Source organism: Acinonyx jubatus, chromosome C1 (assembly GCF_027475565.1).
Source record: "Acinonyx jubatus isolate Ajub_Pintada_27869175 chromosome C1, VMU_Ajub_asm_v1.0, whole genome shotgun sequence".
Classification (NCBI taxonomy): domain Eukaryota; kingdom Metazoa; phylum Chordata; class Mammalia; order Carnivora; family Felidae; genus Acinonyx; species Acinonyx jubatus.
The window spans coordinates 102,735,084-102,745,786 of NC_069381.1; the positions used below are offsets into that span (position 1 = coordinate 102,735,084).

The 10,703-nt window shown below is 47.9% G+C and overlaps 1 non-coding gene across 1 annotated transcript; it reads right to left on the reverse strand.

Annotated features, from left to right (window-relative positions):
• Window positions 1–1,786: 1,786 nt before the first annotated feature.
• On the reverse strand, window positions 1,787–1,859 carry TRNAV-CAC (transfer RNA valine (anticodon CAC)). The gene has a single exon. It is a non-coding gene; the product is annotated as a tRNA-Val (tRNA).
• Window positions 1,860–10,703: the final 8,844 nt, after the last annotated feature.

Sequence of the window (10,703 nt, forward strand, 5' to 3'; positions counted from 1 at the left end):
GAGCCTGGAGGGCAGGAGGATCCAGGGGGCAGCAGCTGCACTTCCCTGAAGGGTCTCTCCCCGGGTGGGGGGGTTCTAGAGCTCAGGCTCACCCTAGATCCACTGCCCACCAAAGCCACCAGGAGGAGTCCGGAGGGCAGCCGGTGCTGGGGGCACGACAACCTGGACGTGTTCCTACAAGCACAGGGCACGCCTGGCCTGCCCTCTCCAGGAGAGCCGAAGAACCGCCTGCCTGCCTGAAGCTTCTCTACAGCCTGAAGGGAACAGGTGTCTGCTTCCTGAAGGAACAGGAGGGCTCTCCTCCAGAGGACAAAGCCCTCCCCTGGCCCTGGAGGAAAGGTCCTGCAGAGGCTGGTTCTGCGGGACACTGCCCAAGGCAAAGGAGCAACCGCGGACCAAACAATCATCTGGAGATGACTGCACAAGTCCTGTCTGTACATGTGGAGCGAGAATGAGAAAACAAATGTGGGGCAATGTTAACTGGTGCACCTGGGTGAGGGATATAGGATGTGACCATTCTGGCAACTGTTTTGGTATGTTTCAAAGTTTGCTTGTTTGTTTGTGTGTTTGAAAGGAGTGACAAAGTCAAGTGCCAGGTTCTCTTTAGAGGAAAACGCTTGAAGTGAGACCTTGGGTTTCTGAGGTGAATGGAAGGGAGCCGCTGGCCTGGCTTCTCATCCCAGCTCTCCTCTCCCAGCCTGGCCATTACAAGGACCCGGACTCCTGACCTCCCGTATTTTAGGGGCTCAGTGCACAGCCACTTCTGCAAGCGTCCCTGGGTGCACACCAGACTCTGGGGGATGAAAAGGCAAATCCTAAGTATGGAGACAGCGCCACAAAGTCTCCTGGATCGGAATCGAACCTGAGCAGTAGCGGTGAAAAATCCAAATCCCATCCCACCGATCCGATCCCGGGGAATCCACCCACACAGGATCCCTGCTTCGGCCCCTGCAGATGAAAACCCTGAAAGTCAAGGTGACATTTCCCAGGCGGACAGAGCACAAGCGGAGGCGATTCCCAGCGGCGCAAGGCTGGATGCAGCCGCACAAGGCTCCCAGCCCTTGCCCTGCTGCTCACCGCCTCTTCCAGCCTCAGCGACCCCTTGGGCCCTGACCACAAGGTGACTGGCCTGTGCCACACTCTAGTCCAGCTGGAGCCGTGTGTGTTGCAGAGCCAAGGCCGTGCTCTCTTTCTGAGCCTCGTTTGCTGATGGGTAAGGTGCGGACTCGGCTCTCAGCGGGGGGGAGGGGCGGAGTCCCTCTACTTGGCGACTTCCGAAGTAGCTCCAGAGCTGTCCTGACGACGGCACGGGGACGGGCTCCTTTGGTGTCCCCATGGGCTCATTAGGTGGAGCCTGAAACTCCTCACCTACGCGTCTTTGGCTCGGGTCCCACGTGCAGCTGGTTTGTGTTCTTTGCGTTCTGTCAGGCAAATAAATACACCTGTTGCGCAAATGTGCCGCCCAGGGAAGAACGTGCTGCTTTTCAGAGCCACGGTCGCTGTGAGCCCGTCGGGCAGACGGAGGCGCCAGATGAGCAGGTCAGCGGATGCGTGGAAGTAGAGGTAACCTGAAGTGGGCCTCGTGCTGCGTGCCCTTGTTGGAGTGACTAAGTGGGTGTGGCCCGCTCTCCAAGGTGACTGGGAGCAGACACACAGCGGCCAGGCCTGGTGGTCGAGTGCTGAGAAGGCTTTCAGGTGGCGGTGGGACTCCGGCCCTCGTTCTTTTTGCGTTTTAAAGGACAATAGATGGGGGGTTGGGGGGGGGGGGGTAGTGGTAAAAGGAAGCTGTTTCCGCCCGGTTTCGAACCGGGGACCTTTCGCGTGTGAGGCGAACGTGATAACCACTACACTACGGAAACGAGGCAGGCGGCCTGGTCTCCGGCTCTAACCCCCAAAAGCGGCATTTCGGCCACACTATCGGGCCCGCCGACTTCGCTTGAACCGCCCAAGGCCCTGGAAACAGCCACGACCCTGGGGGCGAGGAGCCCGCGCCCCCGAAGCGGCCCTGGCCAAGGACCCCGTGCCTCCCCACGCCCCCCTCCCCCCCAGGACGGGACCCTGGCGCCCTCAGCAGCCTGGCCTTGGGAACCGCAACCAACGCAGTGTCCGCCTGCAGTACTAGGGGCCCCAGGGCAGACGTCGGGTGCGCGCTCTTCCTCCGCCAACACTTTGGCTCTGTGACGCGCCGCGACCCTCCTGGCAGTGGGGTCCTTCTGATTCTTGCCGCCGTCGCTTATTGTACCCGGCTCATTTAGTTCAATATTTTAATCACACTTTCGTCTTTTAGCAGGTTCGGTAACATAGGTTGACATCTTAGGGCATTTGTCTGTTTGAAAATGTCAAATATCCAATATAGACCAAATCATGTTTTCTGGCCTGTAGTAAATACACTTAGGCGACCAGGCCAAATATAAACCACAAGAGTTTCAGGATTTGCCAGAAGGTGGAGGACCCAGGGAAGCTCCGTGCATATTTTGTGATCACAGGATTTCTCCTCATAGGTCTTAGATTCTTTTTTAGGGGCAGTTTTATTTCAACTTTTGCAACACCCCAACCTTTTTTTTTTTTTTTGCGTCTTTAGTTTCCGTACTGACCAGGTCTTACAGTGTGAATTTCAGCAGAGGCAGGGATAGTTTTCAGAGAAAAGTAATGTCTGAAACGTTTTCAGGTTTGCCTCTGTTAAAGAACAAAAATTCTACTGAGTAATTTGATCTAATGGCTTTATTAGACACCCCACCGAGGTGGTTGGCCTTTTTCAACTTTGGCCCAAACTGGAGACCAGAACAGGAATGGACCATATCATTCTCATCAGTGACTGGATGGCCAGCTCCTAGAGGAGGCAGACTTTATGGTAGCTTTAGATCAGGAAATTTAATGCCATTATTCCCTTTCTTTCCCTCCTTGATCTATCTTCCTCTTTCTCCGCCCAGTTAGAGAAGATTCATTTTTCTGTTTTGTGGGATTTGGGGGCACCATCAAGACAGAAGAGAGGGAGCGGGTGCCATTTCCTCTACAGGAGTGTGAATGGCTGCAGTCAGTGAGGAAACCACAAGCTCACTCCATGCACACTCACACCTCTCCGGGTCCTTCCAAACTCCGCCAAGGAACCTGTCGCTTCCCTGCAGGTTGAACAGGAACGTGTGGGGCTCCTGACTCTGCTACAGGAGAGGAGGTGCACACAGGACACAGGCCAGTAAGAGGGTGAAGTTGGGGGCAGAGCCAAAGACAAGCCACCCCTGATGAGGGAGCAAAAGGCAAACTGACAGGCTGAAAACATCTCCCCCCCCCCCCCCCCCATGTAGGACATGTATGATACTCCTGGGCACTCCTGGCTGCCCAAGAACAAAGAAAAGGGGGAAATCCAATGGTTAGCTGATAGAGATCATAGTCCTGCAGGACCTAAGTCTCCATCACCCCTGCATAGAGATGGGGGGAAACAAAGGCAGAAGGAAATGGCAGATAGAACTGTTTCCTTAAACTCTGCAGCCCATTGACAAATACTTGAGGCCAACAGAGTAAGTTTCTCTAGGAACCCCCTGCTGTCTTAATGCTAATACTTTGCTAGAGGGAAAACAACCCTAGCTTGACAATAGCCAGGCCTCCACTATCCTGTGAGTCTTTAGCATATGAAAATCTCACTGGAAACTTCCCCTGGACTTTACCTCCCCCAACCCCATAGTATATAACCAGTCTCTCCTCATGGCCTCATGGTCCCTGGGCAGCTCTTTCTGCCCATGGCTGTTGTCCCCGTGCTTCAATAAATTCACCTTGTTGCATCAAAGACGGCTTCAAGAATTCTTTCTTGGCCATCGGCTCCGGACCCCACGAACCCCACTATCACCCAAAACCTCATCACCTCCACCGATGAGATAACAAAAGGCAAGCTGAGGGGAAAGGCAAAGTGACACCCTACATACCCCACCCCCATTCCTCAAGCACTAATATCTGCCCAGGAACAAAGAAAAGACAATGGTCAACCCCTAAAGATCAAAAGATCACAGTCATGCAGGATATGAAACGCCATCAGTGTGTCACTGTCTTTGTTACAGAGCCAGGAGATCTTGGAGGATTGGAGATTTATTTACATCAGTGGGCTCAGGGGAGAAGGTCTCTCCAAAGATCTGAGCCCCGAGCATAAGCATGGGGGCAATCTATAGCCTGCTACTTCCGCGTTGGTGGCAATTTGGCATGTGGCAAGTGGGGCAGGAAGAAGATCCCGGAAGGAGAGTCTTTGGGGCAGGGACTGGAATTCCCTATCAGTCCTGTCGGTGTTGTAGGTCGCGATCGCTTATGAACGTCGGACAGCAAAAACAGGATCAAAACAAGTTTATTGCGGCCGGGCCAGACAGAGAAATACAACAGGTCCCAAAAGTCTGGCCCCAAACAAGCTTTGGGAATGTCTTATAAAGGCTGTATTGACCAGTTGGGTTGCAAAGGGTGGCAGTTTGAAAGGGCGGGCACCAATCACACAATGTTGTAGGTCTTTAAAATATAAGGCGGGCACCAATCACACAGTCCTGAAGAATTTTAAAATATAACTTGTTGACTCTAGCTAGTTGAATGCTGAATCATATTGTTTATAATATTAGTTTTCTATCTAGTTCGAACAGAATGCGGTGCCCGAGAATGGGGAAGGGTGGTTACGCCAAGCAGGTTTACAGAAGCTCAAACAAGCAGTTAAGAGGGAGTTTTATCTCCCAGTAACTTAGCAAATGTAGTTTTAAGCAGAACTAATATTTAGGGAACAGGAGCAGCACTTCTATGAAAGCCCAAAACAAACACTGGTTCAGCATCTCATACGCTGGGGTCCTTCTAAGCTTACATAGGTCAGAGTTTACTCTTGGGCTACAGGAGGCTAGCTATGTTTGCCCTTTACAGTTGGCCGTCTTATAACATAATTTTTCCCTGTCAAGGTCAGGGTTTTTTTTTTTTCCCCATCATCTTAATGGTTTACAAGAAAAGCACAACGTTAATAATCGCCAGACCTCCAGGAACCTTATACACTCAATTTCCTGGAGCTCTAATGTCACCTTCATCTCCATAGGATAGAAAACTCTATATAATCAGTCACTCCTCACAATCTCAATGCAGCTCTTTCTGCCCATAGGTCCTGTCCCCATGTTTTAATAAAACCACCTTTTTGCACTGAAAATGTCTGAAGAATTCTTTCTTGACTGTTCGCTCTCGACCCAAGCATCAGATCACATCACCCAACCATCCTGAGACTGTCTGGAACCTAAGACCTTGAGTGAGCCAAGGATCGCTTGTTTAAATCGATCTCCCCACTTTTATCAAGAGCATTGTTTGACCTATTCAGAAATCAAGAAAGAGGAGGAACATGTAGATCAACATCCATACTTGATGAATTAATTCCTGACTAATTAATTAGATGTGGAAAACACAAATTCCTGACTAACTAGATGTGGGGGTTGAGCACTACATTGGAGTCAAAAAGAACTCTCTTAAGGTTTTTTGCTCTGAGCATTGGAAGCCTGGAAACAAAGGATTCCAACTGAGATGGAAACAATGTAAGTCTCAAAATGTTTTGGGGGGGGGCGACAATCCGAGTTCTGATCAGGGCCTTGCTTAAAAGAGATCTCTGACAAGGGAGCCTCAGGAAGGCTGAGGGCAAAATACAAGCTAGCATGCTAGCACATCCCATGGGATGTGTGTGACATTCCTCAGTCACTCCTGGCTGCCCCAGTACAAAGGAAACGAAAGAAAACAAATGGCCAGCTGATAGAGATCACAGTCATACAGGACTTGGGTCTCCATCCGTTTACAAATATCTCAGTAAATTACAAGAAAAAGGCCGTCTTATCAATAGCCTAATGTCTAGAAACCTAGAGACTCGGTTTCCTGGAGCCCCAACATCGCCTCTCCACAGTGATATGGGGAACAAAGGCAGAAGGAAATGGCAGGAAACTAAGTCTCCTTATAACCTGCAGCCCATTGACTGATACTTGAGGCCAGTGAGTAAAACGACAGGAACTCCCTACTGTCTTAATGCTAATGCTTTGCTAGAGGGAAAAACCACCTTAGCTGGACAATAGCAAGGCCTCAGGTATCTCCGGAGTCCTCTTTAGCACAGCAAAGTCCCCCTGGAGGCCTCCCTTTTGTCTTTACCTCCCCAACTTCGTAGTATATAACCAGTCTTTGTCCACAACCCAGACTTTTCCAGACTGCCCCATGAGGACAGAAGATCTCTGCGATGAGGTGGGAGGGGAGGTGCCCCAGCGTGAGCCCCAGCGGTCCCCAACATCCCCCAAAGGATTCGCAGCGACAGAGGTGATGACGGCTTTCAAGGAAGCCTCGGCTGCCCTGAACTGGATTCTGTGTCCTTCCCCTACAGCCTGCCGCCCCTGCCAACTCTCCCAACTTAGTTGATGCCGACATCCTCCCGTGTGCCCCGGCCAAACTCTGAGTTCGTTCTGACACCAGCTTTCCTCAGACTCCATGTCCATTAAGTTGGTAATTAGTGTTGTCTTGTAGATAAAGTGGGGACATTGATCTACACCAGGGATTCTCAACATTGCACCACTGATACGGTAATTCTTCGTTGTGGAGGGGTTTCCCATGAATTCTATGCCATTTTGGTGCACTGCAGGCTGGGGCTTCCCAGGCCTCTGTGTACTCAATGCCAGTAGAAGCCAAACACATCCTCAAGTCGTGATAATCCAAAGTTTCTAGACATTGCCAAATGTCCTAGTGGGAAAAGGAGTGGGGGTGGGCAAGATGACCCTCTATTAAGAACCACTGATAAACTCCTGCCCCTTGTCTGAATTGGGGTTAATAACCCTCTTCATAAATGCAGGAAACTGATTCAAGTCTTGGCCCTGAGCTCATTCAGAGATTAAGATTTGAGACTTTAGTCTCAGCATCTTCGGGCTATGCTACCTTTGCTCCTTTTCTTTGCTTTTATCCTAAAATCAGCCTCATTCAAGCCTGGCCTTCCAGGCCAGGCTGGAGTTTGAGTCAACTCAGCAAGGTTCTTCGTGACCCTTTTGGAACCTCACACTTCTTTCAGTTTAGCCTGCAGAGAAGATACAGAGATAGCACTTTGTTCTTTACCTGAAACCCAGGGAGCAAGTGAATGATCAGCAACCTCGCTGATTGTAGTCTCTGTGGCTTGCGCTGCTCTCCAGAGCCTTTCGGTCCCACAGGCAGGGAGTTATGTCGTGGGTCACTTCTGGTCATTCAAAACAACCAGATTGGGAGAGACACATAGGAGAAGCCAGCTGCTACCTTGGACATGTCCACGAGGGGCCCCAAAAGAGTCCTGGCCAGAATGAAAGGCAGCCATTCCCTCCTGTTAGAAGGGAAGAAAGCCTATGAGATTTCAGGACCTAAAGTTACCATAAATCAACCTCATCTGAATCCCTGTCTTCCCATGTCTGGTGAAAGGGAGTTGAGTCTCCTTGCCAAAGTAAACAGACGGACAACCTTGGTCAGGCTACCAGTGAGTAGGCAATCCCCAATCTTGCCTTGAACTTCCTTAGCCAGGATTTCTATGGATTCCAAGGGTGCAACTGAATACTTTTTTCATTCGCCCTTACTTAAAGAAAGGAGGCCCCTGGCTGGCTCAGTTGAAGGAGCATGTGATTCTTGATCTCCAGGTCAAGTTCGAGCCCCGGGGTGAGTGTAGCAATTACTTAAACTTTTGAAGGGAGGAAGAGAGGGAGGAAGCAAGGGAAGATCAGGTGTGAAGGAAGTAGGAAAACTGCTACATTAAGGAAAGCTATCATTCTTGATACCCTCACAACCCCTCTCCTTAATTTTAATTGCACTTTCCCAGGTACATTCCCAGGTGGGACCCATTTTACTCTCAATGTACAGTAGATAGGGCCATGTATGAGGTTAGGATGTTCACAGATGAATATTTGAAGTATAATAGTCATTTTTTAAAAATATACATTCCAGGGGCACCTAACAGTCAGTAGGGCCTGGCACTCTCAATCTCAAGGTCATGAGTTCAAGTCCCATGTTGGGTGTACAGCTTACTTAAAAAATAAACATATACATTCCAGAAAAACATATAACACACTAAGCTCAACAGTATCACATTTACAAAGATGGAAAAGAAGAATTATATATTAGCAAATGAACACTGTCATAAAAGGGACCCTAATTATCTGTTGTTTCCACTAAGGAAAAGATCTCTTTTTCCTAGATCTTTTTTTTTTCTTTCTTAGTCTAGTCTCTCACTTTCTCAAAATCTGACATTCAGTGCCAAATCCTAACGTTAGTGTTTTGATTCCAGACTATTCTTTCCACTCAGCATGTTTGCCTCTCTTTCATCCTCTTATATTTAGAAAAAAGTCCTCTTTTTTTTAAATTTTTTAATGCATATTTATATTTGAGAGAAAGAGAGAGAGAGCACAAGAGGTGGAGGGGCAGAGAGAAAGGGAGACACAGAATCCGAAGCAGGCTCTAGGCTCTGAGCTGTCAGCACCCACGAACCATGAGATCATGACCTGAGCCAAAGTTGGACGCTTAATCAACTGAGACACCCAGGCGCCCCAAAAGTCAAGTCTTCTCTTAAATCTCCAATTTGCAACATCAGATCTCACACTCAGGTTAGCCAATTAGAGATCTTCCATAGGCCCCTATGTTCCTAGAAAGAAAAAGTGTAAATAACACAAGGCTTTATTTCATAGTAAACGGTTCCTAAAATCAAAGGCCAGAAAAGTGATCTAAATTTTTTTTTTGTTCAGGAAAAATCCAGACTCTGCTGAGTGTTGTAGACACAGCCTCTTCCTCAGACTGCAGACAACAGATTTATTCTTGCCAGAGGGTCTGATAGAGAATCTTTGACCACGAGAGTCAACCAGTGCATAGGAGGGCATGTGTCCTACACTGAAATGAGAGGAATGAAATGCCAGCACATCTTAATCTGTGTGATTGTTACATAGAGTTTTACATTTTTTCAGAATTGAGCTGTTGAAAAAGAAGAGCAGAACTAGAGGACCTGTGCTACCTGATTTAGGACTTAGGAGAAGTTATGGTAGGCGAGGCAATGTGCTAGTGGCAGCAGGGTACACAAATAGGCTGAACTGAGAGCCCTGAAATTGACATCTACTTGGTCAACTGGTTTTCATAAAAAAATAGTTAATGAGGGAAGGAAATAGGTTCAATAAATGGTGTTAGAACTAGTACCTATATAGGGTGCCTGGGTGGCTCAGTCAGTTAAGCGTCCGACTTCAGCTCAGGTCATGATCTCACAGTTCGTGAGTTTGAGCCCCACGATGAGCTCTTTGCTGACAGCTTGGAGCCTGCCTCAGATTCTGTGTCCCCCTTTCTCTCTGCCCCTTGCCCGCCTGTGCTCTCTCTCTCTTTCTCAAAAATAGACATAAAAAAAAAAAAAAACAAAACAGTGTCCATATTGATGGGGAATGGAGACATAGAGACCTATGGCAAGGAGTTTGGATTTTAATTAAAACACTCGAAGCTCATCCTCATTTCTCCTAAAAAGCCCCCATAATTTTAAATATCTCAACCAGAAAAACAGCTACAACAGCACCATTTCATCAACGGAAATGACAGACAAGACTCCCTGAGAGGAAGCATTTTGTAGTAGCTTCTGCACATGCGCAGACGTGGAGCACAGCCAGGTTTCCCACACACCTGGCTCTAGGAGTGTTGACTGTGGGTGGGTTTTCCTTCCCTTCTGACCACGAGTCAGTGGTAAATCCCTGGTGGCAAAACAGGGTCACAGCCAGTGCTGGGGATTGAAAGCGAACTGAAAGATGAGTCAGTTGCTGTTCAGACAGACACCAGACGCTACAGTTTTGGATCGGAGCCGAGGTTACTGCTGCCAGAACACAGAGTGATCACCCTGCTGGCAGATGCATTTCCTTTCATATTTCCTCTGTAAGAGTATTCACATTTTGTTGTTTTGTTCTTAGCTTACTTCTGGACAGGAGGCTATAGAAAACACAAATACTTAATGTGTTGTTCTTTTCAGAAATGTTGTTTGATCGGAAGGTAGGATATTGAACAAGATAACTAGGCTGTCCTCTTCAAAAATGGAATGCCATCAGAAACAACAAAAACATGGGAATGCAAGCTGGTGCAGCCATTCTGGAAAACAGTATGGAGGTTCCTCAAAAAACTAAAAATAGAACTACCCTACGACCCAGCAATTGCACTACTAGGTATTTATCCATGGGATATGGGTGTGCTGTTTCAAAGGGACACATGTACCCCCATGTTTATAGCAGCCAAAATATGGAAAGAGCCCAAATGTCCATTGATGGATGAATGGATAAAGAAGTGGTGTATATATATACAATGGAGTATTACTTGGCAATCAAAAAGAATGAAATCTTGCCATTTGCTACTATGTGGATGGAACTGGAAGGTATTATGCTAAGTGAAATTAGAGAAAGACAAAAATCATATGACTTTACTGATATGAGGACTTTAAGAGACAAAACAGATGAACACTTAAGGGAAGGGAAACAAAAATACAAAAACAGGGAGGGGGACAAAACAGAAGACTCATAAATATGGAGAAGATACTGAGGGTTACTGGAGGGGTTGTGGGAGGGGGGATGGGCTAAATGGGGAAGGGGCACTAAGGAATCTACTCCTGAAATCATTGTTGCACTATATGCTAACTAATTTGGATGTAAATTTAAAAAAATAAAAAATAAAATTTAAAAAAAAACAACAAAAACAAAGACATCGGGGGACAGTTCCAG